This window comes from Arachis duranensis, chromosome 6, assembly GCF_000817695.3.
Source record: "Arachis duranensis cultivar V14167 chromosome 6, aradu.V14167.gnm2.J7QH, whole genome shotgun sequence".
NCBI lineage: Eukaryota > Viridiplantae > Streptophyta > Magnoliopsida > Fabales > Fabaceae > Arachis > Arachis duranensis.
Genome location: NC_029777.3, coordinates 110150085 through 110169526, shown reverse-complemented (window position 1 = coordinate 110169526; position 19442 = coordinate 110150085). Strand labels below are relative to the sequence as shown.

The following is a 19442-nucleotide window of genomic DNA, read 5'->3' as shown; positions in this document are numbered from 1 at the left end:
CAAATCAACGCCACTATTTTATTAAACGCATCATAACCGTCCATTCTCTCACCCACCGACTTAATCATAGCCGTCCATCCTCACCCATCCCTTCGTATATAAACACCTGCGTTCTCTTGATTCTCTTCATACTGCCTTGTAGGTTATTTTGGACGCGTTGTTGCAATGGTTTCGGTTTGAGACTCCTTATCTTTTAGCTAATTCTACTCTTCTTCGCTTCTGTGAATATTTGCTTTAATCTTCTTCCCTTCGTGTGGTTCTCTATGGTTTCTGATTTCAAGATATCATTCTCCATGGTTTCTGATTTCAAGATATCATTCATGATCTAGAAGATTCGATATCTTTTTGCTGTGAATTACTATCTGATTCCTTTTATAGAACTGTATTCGGATATGTGGATTGTGGATTTGCTTAGCTGCTGATTGAGATGCTTTCTTCTGGATTTCAATAAAACGAGGAGTTTGTTCTTCATGATGATCTTTGAACCTAATATAATTTTGAACCACTCGTGATCCTTTCTTTCAAATCAATAACTTTGAAAATTGTTATTAGGTTGCTCAGGGAAAAGAACGAACATATGAACGGAGTGTTATTCATTGTTTGCTGGATTGGAATTATGATTTTCTCTGCTTAAGTATGGCGAGTTTTCTTGGATGGTCTGTTAGCTGGATTGAAGATCCTTTTTGTTCTGGAAGTTTGGTTGAGCTTTTCTAATTTGATGATCTGTTCTGTTACGGTTGTGTGTTGTTGAACATGGCCTTTTTTTTCACGGAACTGTTTTCTTGATTGTTCAGGCGAGATCTTGATTGTGAACGCTAGCTTTTTGTCGGTGATTGGAGGATGAATTCTGCTTCTTCCTAAATCCGAAAAAACTGAGAACTCTCTTTACACCCTGCTTTTTCTGAAACTACTATTCTTGAACTATTGTTCTTATGTATAGAGATTTAGCTACGGTTTTGCTTGTTGAATATGGCTTTTCTTTCACGGGACTGTTTTCCTGATTATTCAGGCGAGATGTAGAATCTGAACGCATGCTTTCTGTTGGTGATTGGAGGATGAATTCTGCTTTTGCCTGGATCAGAAGAAACCGAGAACCCTATTACCCTTGCTTTTTTATTCCCTGAACCTTCTTTTCTTCGACTTTTCTTATCATAATCATTATGTAGAGGGATTCAGCTTCGGTTTTGCTTGCTTTGCAGTGCATTTGGGAGGTTGGAGAGTTGTAGATAGGAGATATTGGAAGAATTTACTGATATAATCGACACGGACGACAAGATATCTAATTCCTTAAAACAGAACAGATTCTTTACTTTTATCCGTTTTTTAAGATTCAATTATAAATTATAATCATGCATGTGAAGTAAAATGTGAATTATATTCTATGCAGCGTTTGTCCACCTTGAAGCGTGGTTGAGTGCGACACATGCGGAGGATAGAGAACACGAACAGTTTTTCTAAATTTTCTTTCCCTGCATTTTCTTTCCCAACCTACTGTGTTAGCATTGTGAATTAAATGTGGATGTGTTTCCTATGCAGTGTTATCTGATATTGTTACCCGCTGGTGTTGAGTGCATCCTGGTCGATATGTTTCTTGCACTTGCCTGGTTCATTTGTTTAAGTTTTGCTGCTTTTTTTTTAATATTATTTAAATAATTGGCTGCTTTGGTTCTTTGTTGTTTTCTTCATAATTCTGTCTGTCTTGGAAATCGGTTTATGTTTCTCTTTTTCTCTTAGGAGCCAATTGAAGGATATGGGATTGCACTTAGGCGATGTGTCCAAGATTCCGAAATTGATAATTCCCTCCTAAGTCCAAGATGTGGAGTTTGATTACGGAGTTATCTTGTTTGTGTCCTGTAATGCTTTAAATTGGTTGCAGAAGTCTGGAATAATGGATAGAAGATATATGGCGGGAAGGCTCAAAATAATATAAGCATCATAATCTGATCAACTTCTTTTTTAACTATCTTGTGTTAATGGTCGTGCAAAATTCAATTTGAACTTGGTTCTCTTGCAGTGTTTTCGTTTTGGTCGAGTAACATTGTGTAGCTGGTGACTTCTGTTCATTTGCAGTGTTGTCTTCCAATCAATACTTTTGGCAACGGCATTCATGTATAATGGTGACTTCTAACTGGCTTTAGTGTTCTCTGTGTCCAACGGCTTGTTCTTGTGCATTACATTTCTTCGATGTTCTTCCATATTGCTTGGGCAGGAGTGTTTTTTGATCTGTTTTTCCTGTGAATTTATATCTAGTCGTTTATAGAACTGTTCTTGGATTTGTGGATTTTGGATTGCTTAGCTGCTGATCAAAATGCTTCTTTCTGGATTCGATAATTTTAGGAATAGTTACAGTTTCACAGGGAAAAGAACTGGCTATGAACATATGGACAGGGTGCCATTCTTGTTTGTCGGATTGGAACTATGATTTTCTCTCGTCAGGTGTAGCGAATTATGTGGATGATGTGTTAGCTTCATTTAAGATCTTTCCTGGAATTTTGGTTGAGCTTTTCTAATTTGATGATCGGGTTCAGTGGTAGTTGTGTTGTTTGAACATGGCTTTTCTTTCACGCAGCTGTTCTGTTGATTGTTGATTCGACATTATCTGGATTATGAATGCTCGCTTTTTTGTTGGTGTTTGGAGGATGAATTCTACTTTTGCCCAGATCTGAAGAAACTAAGAACTCCCTGAATCCTTGCTTTTCCTGAAAATTTTCCTATTCTGTACTATTTATTCCTGGAGATTTAGGTTTGCTTGTTTTTGCTTGGTTTGCAGTGTATTTGGGATATTGGGGATTGTAGATCAGAAGAATATTATGCAAGACAGGAGGACCATATATCTAATTCCATAAAAGCAATCTGATTCTCTATACATTTTATTTCCTTGATCATTTAACTACGTATTTAAGAAGCATGCATTGTGAATTAAAATGTAGTTTATATTCTTTGCAGCAGTGTAGCCGGGTTGTTGAGCACAATGCATACAGTGGATGGAATCTAGTTTCCTAAAACAGTTTCTCCAAACTCTTCTTTCCTTTTTGTTCATTCCCACCTACTGTGCTAGCAGCATTTGAAATAAATGTCTTTATGGTTTCGTGCAGTTCTTTGTCCGATCATGGGTGTTGAGTGCATCCTGGTGATAAGCTTTTGCACTTGCCTGGTTCATTTGTTTAATTTTTGTGTTTTTTTTTTTTGTTTTTAATTTAAAATTTGCTACTTTGTGTTGTTTCCTTCGTTATTCTCTCCTGCTTGGAAATCGGTTTTTGTTTCTCTATTCATTAGGAACCAATTGAAGGGTATGGGATTGCACCGAGACTGTATTCAAGATTCTGAGATTGATATGTCCTTGTTCTATTGTTCTTTTTTCTTTCTGCCCCCTAAATATTATAAAAATAACTTTATATAGTCATTTCACGTTGTTTATGACCTCCAATGCTTTTCATTGGTTGCAGCGATTTAAAATTTTGGATTAGAAGATATAATTTGGAAAAGAAGCTCTGCAACAATAATACAGGCTCAGGATCTTGGATTAAACTTGTCTTCTCTATTGAATTTTTCTGCCATATTTATTTTCTAGCATTAATGGTTCATTCCAAGTTCAATTTGAACCTGTTTTCTTGCAGTGTTATGTTCGTTGAGTTGGTCGAGTAACATTGTCCGTGTAATCGTTAGTTGTGGAGTTGGTGACTTCTACCTGGAGTTTGAATGCCCTAGATCTTTTCTTTTCTCTCTCCTATTTTCTTTTCATGTATTTAGTACGAACATGACAATTCCTGTTCCTTTGCAGTGTTGTCTTCCGGCTGATACTTTTGTCTACGATATTCATATGGTGAGTTTTAACTCGGTATAGCAGTTTGTGTTTTGTTCTTCATGATTTTGACTGTTAGCTTTGAGAATGATGATAGGCCGTTCCCTCATCCTAGTTGTGGACACTCAAGATTGGAGAGTAAGCGTTTAATGAGCTGTTTAATGAGCTCTTATTGGTCGTCATATACCATATATGCTGACTGTATCATATATAGTCAATTTATTCAATCACACGAATCGTATGGTTGTTTATGCTTCCAGTTATCTCCGAGCAGGATCACATGGTGCATCAGTTGTGGGGGGTTATTAGTTCTCAGTCTCACTAATAAGGATAAGAGGATTTGATTGGATTTGATTTTAGTTCAAACATTTTTGGTTGGTGTTCTCTCTCTAGATGAGGTATTGGAATTGAATCGTGAACACGCTTTTTGTGCAGTTAAACCACGGAGTGTATTGGAGATTAACTTCGGGGATTCAGGAGCAAGATTTTGTCTGCACAATTTTCCCAACTTAACTTTGCCATTTGTTCTCACCTTATGTTTTGGTTTGATCTGGTCTTCATCAGTTTGGCAAGTTGTTTCTTTTGTTTATTTTCAGCTTTCTGCATACGTGTTTGCCATAATTTGGTACATTACCCTAATTGGAGAATTTTGCTTGAACGCTGTGAGGGGTCTGAATTATGTTAGAGCTTTTGGATTGTTGTGCTGGCCTTAAAACTGTTCTTGCATGTGAAGTATTGAAGGATTTTGTTATTAGGTTTTAGCTTGATTTTACTTTACTTCTAAGGGAAAAATGTAACCATGATGGCTTGATTTCACTTTCTGTTAGGGAAATTGCAACTATGATTTTGTTTTGTGCGCACATAAGAAACTTCTTTTCGGTTCATCTCTGTCACTCTTCATGTTGAGTAGTATTTGGCAGCATCTGGAATTTGCAAGTCGACTTTGAAATATTGAAGGACTTCTTCTTGGATGGTTTAACTAGGATTTTGTACTTAAATGAGCGACTTCTGAATGGTTTTCAAATTTTCTTCGAATAGTTTTTAAAGCTTCATGTTTGGGTTTTCAACTTAATATTGTCTTTTGTTCTATGTTTGGCTCTTCTATATTCCACAGGATCAGTGATTTGTATTTGGACTTGGGTATTGAAGGACCTAAGCATAACTGGTGGCTGGTTTTTCCTGGATCTTCACCTTAATCTCTTCCCTTTTTCCTATCGTTCAGTGTCTTATGTTTGTGAGGAGCTGGGATTGCAATTGGACTTTCCACGGGTTTTTTAAACCTTCAACCTAAACATCACTTTTGAGTACTGAAAGATTTAAGTATAATTGGGACAGGTTTTTAACATCTGCTGCTGGTTTGTTTGGATTTTCAAAATTTCTCTCTTTCGTCTGGCAGGATAAGGGATTTGTAATTCGACTTTTGGGTGTTAAGGACTCAAGTATAACTGATGACTTTTAACTGGTTATTAATTTTTTTTGTTTGTGGATTTTCACCATGATCTCTTCCATTCTTCTACGGTTCAGTGTCTTATGTTTGGCAGGATCTGGGGTTCAATCTTGAGTATCGTTGGATTTAAAGTATAACTGGGACTGGTTTTTAAAGCTTCATTGTTTGGGTCTTCAACTTAATTTTTCTCTTCAATTTTTCTCTGTTTTACTTTCACATTCAGCAGGTTTAGGGATTCATAATTGAATTGGAATTTTCCTCTTCCGTTCTTGTACGTTTGGGCCAATATTCAGCAGGTTTAGGTGTTGAAGGATCCAAGTGTAACTGGTTACTTCTAATTGGTTATTAAAAACATTTTCTTTTGAGTTTTCACCTCTCTCTTCCGTTCTTCTATGGGTTCAGTATGTCTTATGTTTGGCAGGGATTTGCAATTGCAATTTACTTGGGTTCAACTTGCATCACTTTCAAGTATTGAAGGAGTTGAATATAACTGTGCCGGGTTTTTAAAGCTTCTGTTTGGATCTTTTTTTAAGGTTTTTTCTTTCTTTGGATTTTCAACTTGACTTTTCTCTTTTGCTCTTCTACATTTGGCTCATATATTAAGCAGGATCTGGGTTCGGTAATTGGACTTTGTTCTTGAAGGACCCAAGTATAACTGGTGACTTCTAACTGGTTATTACATTTTCTCTCTATTTTCACCCTAATCTTGTCCCTTCTTCTAGTTATATTTGGCAGGAGCTGGGATTTGCTTTTGGATTTTAAAGTTCAACTTAACATCTCTTTCTGCTTTTTATGGGTTTTAAATATCAGCTTACCATTTCACTTTAACTTGGCATCTCTCTCACTTTCTATGGGTTTTAGATATTCCGTTTACCATCACTTCGGAGTAGTGAAAGATTTACAGTACAACTGGTGACTTTTATCCAACAAACACCACACACAACAAACAAAAGAACACACTAGAACCACTCACGTCTATTCTACTCTTCTACATCTGTGAAGCGCCCTTTTACTGCTTATTGATTGCATGTCGGTTTTGTCTGGGTTACTTTTGCATTTATTTTGAATGCAGGATCTTAAGGTGGTCAGATACACCCGGTTAGGCATGGTTATTTGTTAGGTGTTATGATTATATGCTTCTTTGTTTGAAGATCTCTACTATTCAATTCTTTATGTGATTTGTCAAGTTAGTAGAATTCTTTGTGAAAATACCCCTCAAATTTCATAATGTAGGTAGGTTAGCACAGTAAGTATGAAATTTGAAATGGAAATGATGCTCTTATTCATCTATATTACTTTTCCTCCTCGGGGGACTTGATTGCCTCTTAACTTTGCATGGAATTTTGTTGTAGCCTCGGGTGAATCTCGGTGAGGGAATGTTCTTGTTGCTAGGGATTTGGATATTACTGTGGTAGCAAAGGGTTCAGGAATTTTATTTATTTAATTCATGGTGAATTACGAAGTTTTTTTTTTTTTATTGAGGTTTACCATCATTTTGCGAACTTGCTTTTCCGCAGTTTGCGAACCCCATTTTTTGGCTGATTTCAATCTTGGGGAAGCGGAAGATCACTGGCGTTCAGGAGTTGGTAGCTGTTTCTGAAATCTGAACTCTTCTAATGCATTCTGTAATTTTTCTCGTTTGGGAGAACTGTGGTCTAACTTCTGTGCAGTTCGAGTGAGTACTCTGGCATGCGGAGAAAAGGGGTGTTCAGGGAATGGCTGGGGTGATTGGTGGTTCTACAGCAGTTATGGTGTTTTTTTCTGTTCTGGAAGCAGGATAATTGGTTTTAATTCTTGTCTGTTGTCGCCCATCTATATTATTTGATATCTGCAGTCTGGTGAAGATATTTTCCATGTGCAAATGTAGTGGTTTCTGTAGTATGCCATGGTTCAAGAGCATCCCTCATCTTCTCTAGCAAAAGAAGTAAAAGCAGAACGATGTTTTTTGAGGTCTGCATTTTCTGCTCACCTGTGTCTTTCACTTTAGTCTTTGAAAGCTGTTTCATTTTCGTGGGTTTGTTTATAAAATTTGTTTCTGTGGCCCTTGTAAGTAGCTCTTCTGTTTGTTTATTCTCAACTTCTGACACACTACAGAATGGTTGGTGCTATTGGGTGGTTGTTACAACTTACAAGTTCTATGTCTTTGAAGCAGCATTCTTGTGCAGTTTTCTCTCGCAGCTTTGCAGTAAACTTTATGTGCATCTACTATTCCAGTGATTTTTGTGATTTGGATTTTTATTTGGATCTTGATGGGTGGTAGTGTCGCCATGCAGTTTGTTATGTGATCTTTAGGCCAATTTTATATGTTCCTGATGGTTTCTTTTGTGGGGTATGCGCTGGTTGATGTGCATTGGTTAATTTTGAATGGGTATTAGGAAGGTATATCGGAGGCTATGATCAGTGCTAAAATAAAGGCCATGTACGTGTTGTGTTGGTTCCAACAGTATATGACTGGTAGAATGGTGGTGTTGATGTTTATGCATTGTTCAACTATTGTTCAGTAACTTTGGTTTTAGTTCGTTGCTTTTTGCGATGCTTGGTGAGCTTTTGATTTTTGAAGGTGGGTTTTTCGTAACCAACATTATCGAAGACTATTGATGGTTCAGTTCTGTTGCTTAGCTGCTTTGGTGTATTAACATAACTCCGTTATTTTGTCGTCCTTGTGTATATGCATGCTGATCTATTCAAATGGTATATATTCTTGCACGCCGAACTTGAAAGAGTTGCTGTTTCGATTATGTTCTTACCTAATAAAATGCGTCCGGGTTATTGCTTTACATTGCTTCTTATTCCAATGTTTTTAAGTAGAGTGGGATATATGTTGTGTTCGTGTGTATAGGATATGTTTCAGGTATTTAATCGGAGCGGGTCGTGGGTATAGGATATGTTTCAGGTATTTAATCGGAGCGGTATCATGGAGAGGAAGATTTGCCTAATAGCCAAGAAAAATGGTTTAGCCTTTATGATTGTATTCTCTTTACCGTTTTCTCTTTTCTGATTTCACTGTGTATTGCAAAGATTGTACTGTGGAATGCCTTTATTATTGTTCCCGTGGATACTGGACTAATTATTTTATGCGTTTCGGTGGCTGAGAGCTTTAAGTCAATAGGAATCAAAATTGAACAGGCGATGATCGTAAATTCGTAACTGATTCCAGAAATGCACAATGCATTACCGAATTAATACTGGTCTAAAGTAAGAGAGAATCTTTATGGCATTAAAAGTGTGGCTAAAATACCACATAAGAAGTAAGCCTGTCAAACTAATTAATTTCTTTTGAGTTGCATCATGTTCTTCGCTTCTATGAATATTTGCTTTAATCTTTTTCCCTTCGTGTGGTTCTCTATGGTTTCTGATTTCAAGATATCATTCAGGATCGAGAAGATTCGATATCTTTTTGCTGTGAATTACTATCTGATTCCTTTTATAGAACTGTATTCGGATATGTGGATTGTGGATTTGCTTAGCTGCTGATTGAGATGCTTTCTTCTGGATTTCAATAAAACGAGGAGTTTGTTCTTCATGATGATCTTTGAACCTAATATAATTTTGAACCACTCGTGATCCTTTCTTTCAAATCAATAACTTTGAAATTTGTTTAGGTTGCTCAGGGAAAAGAACGAACATATGAATGGAGTGTTATTCATTATTTGCTGGATTGGAATTATGATTTTCTCTGCTTAAGTATGGCGAGTTTTCTTGGATGGTCTGTTAGCTGGATTGAAGATCCTGGAAGTTTGGTTGAGCTTTTCTAATTTGATGATCTGGAACTGTTTTCTTGATTGTTCAGGCGAGATCTTGATTGGGAACGCTAGCTTTTTGTGGGTTATTGGAGGATGAATTCTGCTTCTTCCTAAATCCGAAAAAACTGAGAACTCTCTTTACACCCTGCTTTTTCTGAAACTTCTATTCTTGAACTATTGTTCTTATGTATAGAGATTTAGCTACGCTTTTGGTTGTTGAACATGGCTTTTCTTTCACCGGACTGTTTTCCTGATTATTCAGGCGAGATGTAGAATGTGAACGTTTGCTTGTTGGTGATTGGAGGATGGATTCTGCTTTTGCCCGGATCAGAAGAAACCGAGAACTTTTACCCTTGCTTTTTTTTTTCCCCTGAAACTTCTTTTCTTCGACTGTTCTTATCATCATTATGTAGAGGGATTCAGCTTCGGTTTTGCTTGCTTTGCAGTGCATTCGGGAGGTTGAGATTTGTAGACCGGAGGTATTGGAAGAATTTACTGCTATAATCGACAGGGACGACTAGATATCTAATTCCTTAAAACAGAACAGATTCTTTACTTTTATCCGTTTTTTAAGATTCAATTATAAATTATAAATCATGCATGTGAATTAAAATGTGTATTATATTCTATGCAGCATTGTCCACCTTGAAGCGTGGTTTTGAGTGCGACACATACGGAGGATAGAGAACAAGAACAGTTTTTTTAACTTTCTTTCCCTGCATTTTCTTTCCCAACCTACTGTGCTAGCATTGTGAATTAAATGTGGATGTGTTCCTATGCAGTGTTGTCTGATATTGTTACCCGCGGGTGTTGAGTGCATCCTGGTTGATATGTTTCTTGCACTTGCCTGGTTCATTTGTTTAAGTTTTGTTTTTTTTTTGTTTTTTTTTATTTAAATAATTGACTGCTTTGGTTCCTTGTTCTTTTCATAATTCTGTTTTTCCTGGAAATCGGTTTATGTTTCTCTTTTTTGCCTTAGGAGCCAATTGAAGGACATGGGATTGCACTTTGGCGATGTGTCCAAGATTCCGAAATTGATAATTCCCTCATAACATATGCATGAACTTTTTTAGTATTAAATAATAGTTTGATTACGTTCTTCTCTTGTTTATGTCATGCAATGCTTTAAATTGGTTGCAGAAATCTGGAATAATGGATAGAAGATATATGGCAGGAGGGCTCAAAATAATACAAGCATCATAATCTGATTAACTTCTCTTTTTCAACTATGTTGTGTTAATGGTCGTGCAAAATTCAATTTGAACTTGGTTCTCTTGCAGTGTTATCGTTTTGGTCGGGAAACATTGTGTAGCTGGTGACTTCTGTACCTGGAGTTTGGACGCACTGGATTTCTCGTTTCTTTTTTTTTTTTAATTTTTTTTTGCTAGTTCATATGCATAAGTATGCGGATATCAATTGAATTTCATCTGTTCATTTGCAGTGTTGTCTTCCAATCATACTTTTGGCAACGGCATTCATGTATAATGGTGACTTCTAACTGGCTTTAGTGTTCTCTGTGTCTAACGTCTTGTTCCTGTGCATTTCATTTCTTCGATGTTCTTCCATATTGCTTGGGCAGGAGTGTTCTTTGATTTGTTTTTCCTGTGAATTTCTATCTAGTCGTTTATAGAATTGTTCTCGGATTTGTGGATTTCGGATTTGGTTAGCTGCTGATCAAGATCTTTCTGAATTTGATAATTGTGGGAATATTTACAGTTTCACAGGGAAAAGAACTAGGCTATGAACATATGGACAGGGTGCTATTCTTGTTTGTTGGCTTGGAACTATGATTTTCTCTCTTTAGGTGTAGCGAATTATGTGGATGATGTGTTAGCTTCATTTAAGATCTTTTCTGGTAGTTTGGTTGAGCTTTTCTAATTTGATGATCTGGTTCAGTGATAGTTGTGTTGTTTGAACATGGCTTTTCTTTCATGCAGCTGTTCTGTTGATTGTTAATGCGACATTATCTGGATTATGAATGCCCGCTTTTTTGTTGGTGTTTGGAGGATGAATTCTACTTTTGCCCAGATCTGAAGAAACTAAGAACTCTCTGAATCCTTGCTTTTCCTGAAAATTCTCCTATTCTATACTATTGTTATTCCTGGAGAGATTTAGGTTTGCTTGTTTTTGCTTGGCTTGCAGTGTATTTGGGAGATTGGGGAATTATAGATCAGAAGAATATTCTGCAAGACAGGAGGATCATATATCTAATTCCACAAAAGCAATCTGACTCTCTTTACATTTTATTTCCTTGATCATTTAACTAAATATTATAAAGCATGCATTATGAATTAAAACGTAGTTTATATTCTATGCAGCATTGTAGCCGGGTTGTTGAGCACGATGCATACAGTGGATGGAATCTAGTTTCCTAAAACAGTTTTTCCAAACTCCTTTCCTTTTTGTTCATTCCAACCTACTGTGCTAGCAGCATTTGAAAGTCTTTGGTTTCCTGTGCAGTATTGTCCGATCATGGGTGTTGAGTGCATCCTGGTGATATGCTTTTGCATTTGTCTGGTTCATTTGTTTAATTGTTTTTTTTTTTTAATTTCAAATTTGCTACTTTGTGTTGTTTTCTTTGTTATTCTCTCCTGCTTGGAAATCGGTTTTTGTTTCTCTTTTCCTTAGGAACCAATTGAAGGGTATGGGATTGCACCAAGACTGTGTTCAATATTCTGAGATTGATATGTTCTTGTATTATTCTTTTTTCTTTCTGCCCCCTAAATATTATATAAATAACTTGATTATATAGTCATTTCACGTTGTTTATGACCTCCAATGCTTTTCATTGGTTGCAGCAATTTAAAGTTTTGGATTAGAAGATATGATTTGGAAAAGAAGCTTTGCAACAATAATAGAGGCTCATGATCTTGGATTAAACCCGTCTTCTCTATTGAATTTTTCTGCCATATTTATTTTCTAGCATTAATGGTTCATTCCAATTTCAATTTGAACCTGTTTTCTTGCAGTGTTATGTTCGTTGAGTTGGTTGAGTAACATTGTCCGTCTAATCCGAGTTAGATGTGGAGTTGGTGACTTCTACTTGGAGTTTGAATGCCCTAGATCTTTTCTCTTGTCTCTTCTAATTTCTTCCCATGTATTTAGTATGAACATGACAATTCCTGTTCCTTTGCAGTGTTTGTCTTCCAGTCAATACTTTTGACTACCATAATCTTATGGTGACTTCTAGCTCGGTATAGTAGTTTGTGTTTTGTTTTTCATGATTTTGACCATTTGCTTTGAGAAACCTGTTGTTCCCTCATCCTACTTGTGGACACACTTTCAAGATTGGAGAGTAAGCGTTTAATGAGCTCTTATTGGTCATCGTTTATCATATATGCTGACTGTATATTATATATACTCAATTTTGCTTTTTATCTCAGCAATATATTTGGCCGAGCACATAAAAGATTGGATTCAATAACGTGAATAGTATAGTTGTTTGAGCTTCCAGCCATCTCTGAGCTGAATCACACTGTGCATTGGTTTTGGGCGTTATTAGTTCTCAGTCTCACTAATAAGGATAAGAGGATTTGATTTTAGTTCAACATTTTTGGTGGTGTTTTCTCTTTGGATGAGGTATTGGAATTGAATCGTGAACATGCTTTGTGCAGTTAAATGACCGAGTGTATTGGAGGTTAATTTGGGGGGTTCAGGAGCAAGATTTTGTCTACTATAGTTTTCCCACCTCAACTTTGCCATTTGTTCTCACGACGTGTTTTGGTTTGTGGTTTGATCTGGTCTTCCATCAGTTTGACAAGCTATTTCTTTTGTTTATCTTCAGCTTTACGTGTTTACCATGGCACACTACCCATAATTGGAGAATTTTGCTTGAACGCTGCGAGGGGTCTGAATTATGTTGAAACTGTGTTGGATTGTTGTGCTGGCCTTAAAACTCTTCGGTGAAGTATTGAAGGATTTTCTGTTATTAGGTTTTAACTTGTCTTGATTTTACCTTACTACTAAGGAAAACTTGTCTTGATTTCACTTTCTATTAGGGAAATTGCAACTATGATTTTGCTCTCTGTGTGCAAAACTGGAAACTTCTTTTCGGTTCATCTTTGTCACTCCATGTTGAGTACCATGTGTTTGGCAGCATCTGGAATTTGCAAGTCGACTTTGAAATATTGAAGGACCTCTTCTTGGATGGTTTAACTAGGATTTTGTACTTAAATGAGTGACTTCTGAATGGTTTTCAAATTTTTGTTGTATAGTTTTTTAAAGCTTTGTTTGGATTTTCAACTTATTATTGTCTTTTGTTCTATGTTTGGCTCTTCTATATTCCACAGGATCAGGGATTTGTGTTTGGACTTGAGTATTGAAGGACCTAAGCATAACTGGTGACTGGTTTTTTCTGGATCTTCACCTTAATCTCTTGCCATTTTATACGATTCAGTGTCTTATGTTTGGCAGGAGCTGTGATTTGCAATTGGACTTTCTATGGGTTTTAAACCTTCAACCTAAACATCACTTTGGAGTACTGAAAGATTTAAGTATAATTGGGACTGGTTTTTAAAAGCTGCTGCTGCTTTGTTTGGATTTTCAAAATTTTTCTCTTTCGTCTGGCAAGATAAGGAATTTGTAATTGGACTTTGGGTGTTAAGGACGCAAGTATAACTGATGACTTATAGCTGGTTGTTAAATTTTTTTGTTTGTGGATTTTCACCATGATGATCTCTTCCATTCTTCTACGGTTCAGTGTCTTATGTTTGGCAGGATCTGGGGTTCAATCTGGAGTATTTCTTCTACGGTTCAGTGTCTTATGTTTGTGGATTTTCACCATGATGGTCTCTTCCATTCTTCTACGGTCCAGTGTCTTATGTTTGGCAGGATCTGGGGTTCAATCTGGAGTATTTCTTCTACGGTTCAGTGTCTTGTGTTTGGCAGGATCTGGGGTTCAATCTGGAGTATCGTAGGATTTAAAGTATAACCGGGACTGGTTTTTAAAGCTTCTACTTAATTTTTCTCTTCCGTATTTCTACGTTTGGCTTTCACATTCAGCAGGTTTAGGGATTCATAATTCAATTGGAATTTTCCTCTTCCGTTCATATGCGTTTGGCTAATATATTCAGCAGGTTTAGGTATTCAGCAGGTTTAGGTGTTGAAGGATCTAAGTGTAACTGGTTACTTCTAATTGGTTAAAAACATTTAAAAGTTTTCACCTCTCTCTTTCGTTCTTCTATGGGTTCAGTGTATCTTATGATTATCTGGGATTTGCAGGAGTTGAATATAACTGGGCCGGGTTTTTAAAGCTTCTGTTTGGATCTATTTTAAAAGCTTTTTCTTTCTTTGGATTTTGAATGACTTTTCTCTTTCGCTCTTCTACATTTGGCTCTCATATATTCAGCAGGGTTGGGTAATTGGACTAGGTTTAGGGATTCATAATTCAATTGGAATTTTCCTCTTCCGTTCTTGGGCGTTTGGCTAATATATTCAGCAGGTTTAGGTGTTGAAGGATCTAAGTGTAACTGGTTACTTCTAATTGGTTAAAAACATTTAGAAGTTTTCACCTCTCTCTTTCGTTCTTCTATGGGTTCAGTGTATCTTATGATTATCTGGGATTTGCAGGAGTTGATTATAACTGGGCCTGGTTTTTAAAGCTTCTGTTTGGATCTATTTTAAAAGCTTTTTCTTTCTTTGGATTCGAATGACTTTTCTCTTTCGCTCTTCTACATTTGGCTCTCATATATTCAGCAGGGTTCGGTAATTGGACTTTGGTCTTGAAGGACCTAAGTATAACTGGTGACTTCTAACTGGTCATTATATTTTTTCTGTATTTTCACCCTAATCTAGTAATCTTCTCCATTCTCCTAGTTATATCTGGCAGGAGCCGGGATTTGCATTTGGATTTTAAATGTTGAACTCAACATCTCTTTCGACTTTCTATGGATAAATAATCAGCTTACCATCTCACTTCAATACCACACACAACAAACAAAAGAACACACTACAACCACTCACGTCTATTCTACTGTTCTACATCTGTGGTTCCCTTTTCTGCTTATGGTGGAGGGCCCCTCTTCGTCTGGATTACTGTTGCATTTATTTTGAATGCAGGATCTTAAGGTGGTCGGAGTATCCGGTTAGACATGGTTATGTATTACGTGCTAATTATATGCTTGGTTATTTTGAATGCACTATTCAATTCTTTATGTGATTTGTCAAGTTAATTGAATTCTTTGTGAAAACACCACTCAAATTTCATAATGTAGGTTACAGTAAGTAACTGAAGCTTGAGATGGAAATGATGTTTTTATTTATCTATATTAATTTTCTTCCTTGGGGGACTCTTATTACTTCTTAACTTTGCATAATGTTCTTGTTGCTAAGGATTTGGATATTACCGTGGTAGCAAAGGGTTCAGGAATTTTGTTATTTGTTTACTTCATGATGAATTATGAAGTTTTCTTTATCGAGGTTTACTATCATTTTGCAAAGTTGCTATCGTGCAGTTTGCGAACCCGGTTTTTGGCTGATTTCTATCTTGGGGCAGCAGAAGATCAGGCTGGCATTTCAGGAGTTGGTAGCTGTTTCTGAAATCTGAACTTATCTGATGCCTTCTGTATTTTTCTCTTGCTTGGGAGCATTGTGGACTAATTTCTATGCAGAGATGTTGAGGGAATGGTTGGGTTGATTGGTGATTCTACGACAGTTATGGTGGTTTTTTTTTTCTCTGGAAGCAGGATAATCGGTTTTAATTGTTTGATTCTAGTCTCTTGTCTCGCATGTATATTATTTGATATCTGTGGTCTGGTGAAGATACTTTCCATGTGCAAATGTAGTGGTTGCTGTAGTAAGCTATGATTCAAGTGCATCCCTCATCTTCTCTAGCAGAAGTAAAAGCAGAACGATGTTTTTTATGGTCTGCATTTTCTGTCGCCCGTGCTTTCACTTTTGACTTGGAAAGCCGTTTCATTTTGGATTGTTTATAATATGTGTTTTAGTGTCCCTTGTAAGTAGCCCTTCTCTTTGTTTATTCTTAACTTCTGACACACTACAGAATGGTTGGTGCTATTGGTGGTTGTTACAAGTCAACTTGTATGTCTTTGAAGTAGCATGCTTGTGCAGTTATCTCTCGCAGCTTTGCAGTAAATTTTGTGTATCTACTTTTCCAGTGATTTTTTGGGATTTGAAATTTTATTTGGATTCTGGATGGCTGGTAGAGTCGACATGCAGTTTGTTATGTGATCTTTAGGCCATTTTTATATGTTCTGAATGGTTTCTTTTGCGGGGTGTGTGCTGGTCGATGTGCATTGATTTTGAATGGGGTAACTAGAAGGTATTTCGGAGGCTCTGATCATGTGCTTAAAATAAAAGGCCGCAATGTACGTGTTGTGTTGGTTCCAACAGTATACGAGTGGTAGAATGGTTGTGTACCTAATAAAATGCGCCCTGGGGGTTAGCTTTTACATTGCTTCTGATTCCAATGTTTTCGGGTGGGATATATGTCGTGTTCGTGTGTGTGTAGGATATGTTTCAGGTATTTAATTGGAGCGGCATCATGGAGGAACATTTGCCTATAGCCAAGAAAAATGGTTTAGCCGTTTTTTCCTTTACTGTTTCTTCTTTCCTGATTTCACTGTGTAAAATGGTTTAGCCGTTTTTTTCTTTACTGTTTCTTCTTTCCTGATTTCACCGTGTATTTCAAGATTGTACTGTGTATTCTTATAGTGGAATGTCTTTATTATTGTTCCCGTGGATGTAGGTCATTTGACCGAACCACGTAAATTCCTTGGTCTCCTTGACTGGATTAACTATTTTATGCGTTTCGGTGTCTGAAAATTAAGTCGAATAGAAATAAAATAATTGATTCCAGAAGTGCACGGAGCACTACCAAAATAAGAATAATAACCCACTCGTTTGCGTTCGCCAAATTCTGAAGAACTGGTAACTGAATTTGGCATTGTCATCCTACATAATCACTCCAACAGCTCTGAACAAAAAAAAAACGGTGGAAACACAAACGAATGAAGCCAACACTACCAATACGTGCCCCTCTTTGGAGGAAAAAAAGGGCCAACAAAAGGCCTTCTCTCCAACACATCCAGTGTCACCAATAAGCGAGAAACGAAGCCAACACTAGCAATACTTACCCCTCTTTGGGGAAAAAACAGCCAACATACTTACCCCTCATTTTAAGTTTCCACTTTAAATGATCCACTAATTTATTGCAAATTTTGTGTGTTAAAAAGAAGTTCCACATTTTGGGAACACACAAAAAAAAGAAGTTCCACATTTTGGGTTAATTTAGTTACCATCAAAATTTAAAATAAAGCACCAACATAAAATAAAAGATAAACCTTATGGCATTAAAAGTGTGGATAAAATATCGCATAAAAAGTAAGCCAGTTAAAGTAACTAATTTCTATAAGTTGCATCATGTTATTTTTATTGGATTTTGTTGTTATTTCTGAAATTTAACTCCTAACTCCTTTTCAAAAATAAATTCTCACTGATTCCATGTCAAGAACAGTTGCATCCGCATTACATCTTACACCTATAAATTCACAAAAATAAATGAAAATTCATGTGCAGTTGTTTTGGAAGTTAATATTAAAAAATTGTTAGATAATTTGATAAGTTTAACTAAATTAACATCTCTTTTTTTTGATAAGTTTGACTAAATTAACATCTAACAATATTCAACCAAAAAAAAAAGAATATCATTAATGTTACCATTGCAGTCACATGTTTATGAATATACTCTACATAACCATAAAAAAAAGAATATCATTAATGTTACCATTGCAGTCACATGTTTATGAATATACTCTACATAACCATACATAACCATCAACTCTTTTTTTCCTATCAACTCTTTTTTTTCCTTTATGGTGGTGCTTCTTATAGTCTATTTCTTCACTCTTTTTATTGATTGGTCTCAACTTCTCATAAGAGGTCCAAGCATAAACATAAAACTCAAATTTTATGTTGTTGAAATTCTTTGTTTTCAGAGAGTTTTAAGATTTTTAATTCTTTATAGAGAAAAAGTATGGGAACTAATAAATTTAGTGTACAATATGTACGATAGAAATACTTCATAAAGAAAAAGTATGGGAATTAATAAATTTAGTGTACAATGTATACGATAGAAATAAAATTAAATTTTAATAATAAATAAATAATTCTTTATTTTCAAAGAGCTTAAGATTTTTAATTCTTCATAGAGAAAAAGTATGGGAAGCTAATAAACTTCTCAAAAATTTAGTTATGACAGGAACAGAGAAAAAGCTTACGACAGGAATAAAATTGAAATTAACATCAAATAATAAATAAATAATTAATTTTTAATAATTATTAATTTAAAATAAATAAAAATTACTAATTTAAAATTCAAAAATAAATAAAAATTACTAATTTAAAATTCAAAATAAATAAGGATTTAATTCCTCTCTTGCCGGTGCTGCGCCACGAACATCAGCCACCGACGTGTGCACCACGAACTCCCAACAGCATCGTTGCGCAGCTAGTCCCGCATCGCACCAGTCGTGCAGCCCCTCCTCCGTGACGGCGGTTTCTCCCTCCCAACGTCTTTCTTACACTTCTTCTCGCCTTGCAAACCGTGTCGTTGCAGTCTCCATCTCCTAGGACGAGATGAGTTGCCTCTGCACCGATCCGGCTCTCAGATGCGCCGCACTCTCCGTTGGTACGACCTCGTCGCCCTCGTGTTGGCGGCATGGTTGGCGTCGCGTCTTCGTCACCACCGGTCGCGCCGCTCACCTCTCAAGTACAAAAGTGAAAGCCTTTTTTATGCAGATATTCATTATACTAGGTCGGGGATGGTTATTTTTATGCCTAATGCGGATGATTATTTACGATCTGAATGTTTAATGTAGTAGATATGCAGATGGTTATTTTAATGAGTATTAGGATGATTAGTTTATTAGACTTGTTTGAAGTATACAGATTTAACATTTTGTTTGAAGTATACAGATTTAACATTTTTAAGGGTAATCAATTTTATTTATAACTGGATGGTTGTTTTAATTGGATGAGTCATGGCGATGTTTCAATTTTGTTACTAGTGTTTTTTTGTTGCTATTCATGTATGCTTTCTTTAACTCGCAGCAATCATGATTGTTAAGGAAAAATGATTATCTTACTTGTCTACGATTTTGCTGTTGTTTTAAACTTTGAAATAGGAGTTCAAAATTTAGGAGTAAACTCCTGCTAGTTTACGAGTTGTGCCTTAAAAATATTCGAATTCTCGAATTCTAACATGTTAATTGAGTGAACTAAGCATTAAACTAGTTGAATAAATTTTAGAGTTGATTGACCATTGACTATTTATGATCACATTTTGTGGCTTGAGTTTAGTGTTTGTTTGGATTTTATTATCTTGATAAAAAAGTAAAAATATTAAAAAAAATAAAAAATATATTTTTTTAAGAAGCTGCCATTTATATTTTTTTAAAAGATCTTTTTCTTTAAAAAAGATATTTTCATGTAA

The 19442-nt window shown here is 36.0% G+C and overlaps 3 long non-coding RNA genes across 7 annotated transcripts; 2 read left to right on the top strand and 1 right to left on the bottom strand.

Annotated features, from left to right (window-relative positions):
- Positions 1–141: 141 nt before the first annotated feature.
- LOC107495939 (uncharacterized) lies at positions 142–1487 on the top strand. The gene is made up of 2 exons (XR_001593549.3): positions 142–174; positions 795–1487. It is a non-coding gene; the product is annotated as an uncharacterized LOC107495939 (long non-coding RNA).
- A 1681-nt stretch (positions 1488–3168) lies between these two features.
- LOC127748355 (uncharacterized) lies at positions 3169–12086 on the bottom strand. Its single transcript, XR_008010368.1, has 2 exons — positions 11948–12086; positions 3169–3603 (listed from the first exon to the last, which is right to left on the bottom strand). It is a non-coding gene; the product is annotated as an uncharacterized LOC127748355 (long non-coding RNA).
- LOC127748354 (uncharacterized) lies at positions 3553–16604 on the top strand. Of its 5 annotated transcripts, none has more exons than XR_008010366.1 (3): positions 3553–7199; positions 8852–9471; positions 9627–16604. It is a non-coding gene; the product is annotated as an uncharacterized LOC127748354 (long non-coding RNA). The 5 variants fall into 5 exon arrangements; XR_008010367.1 differs by having other exon boundaries at positions 8852–10847; positions 10930–16604; XR_008010364.1 differs by having other exon boundaries at positions 8852–11686; positions 11791–16604.
- The last annotated feature ends 2838 nt before the right edge of the window (positions 16605–19442 follow it).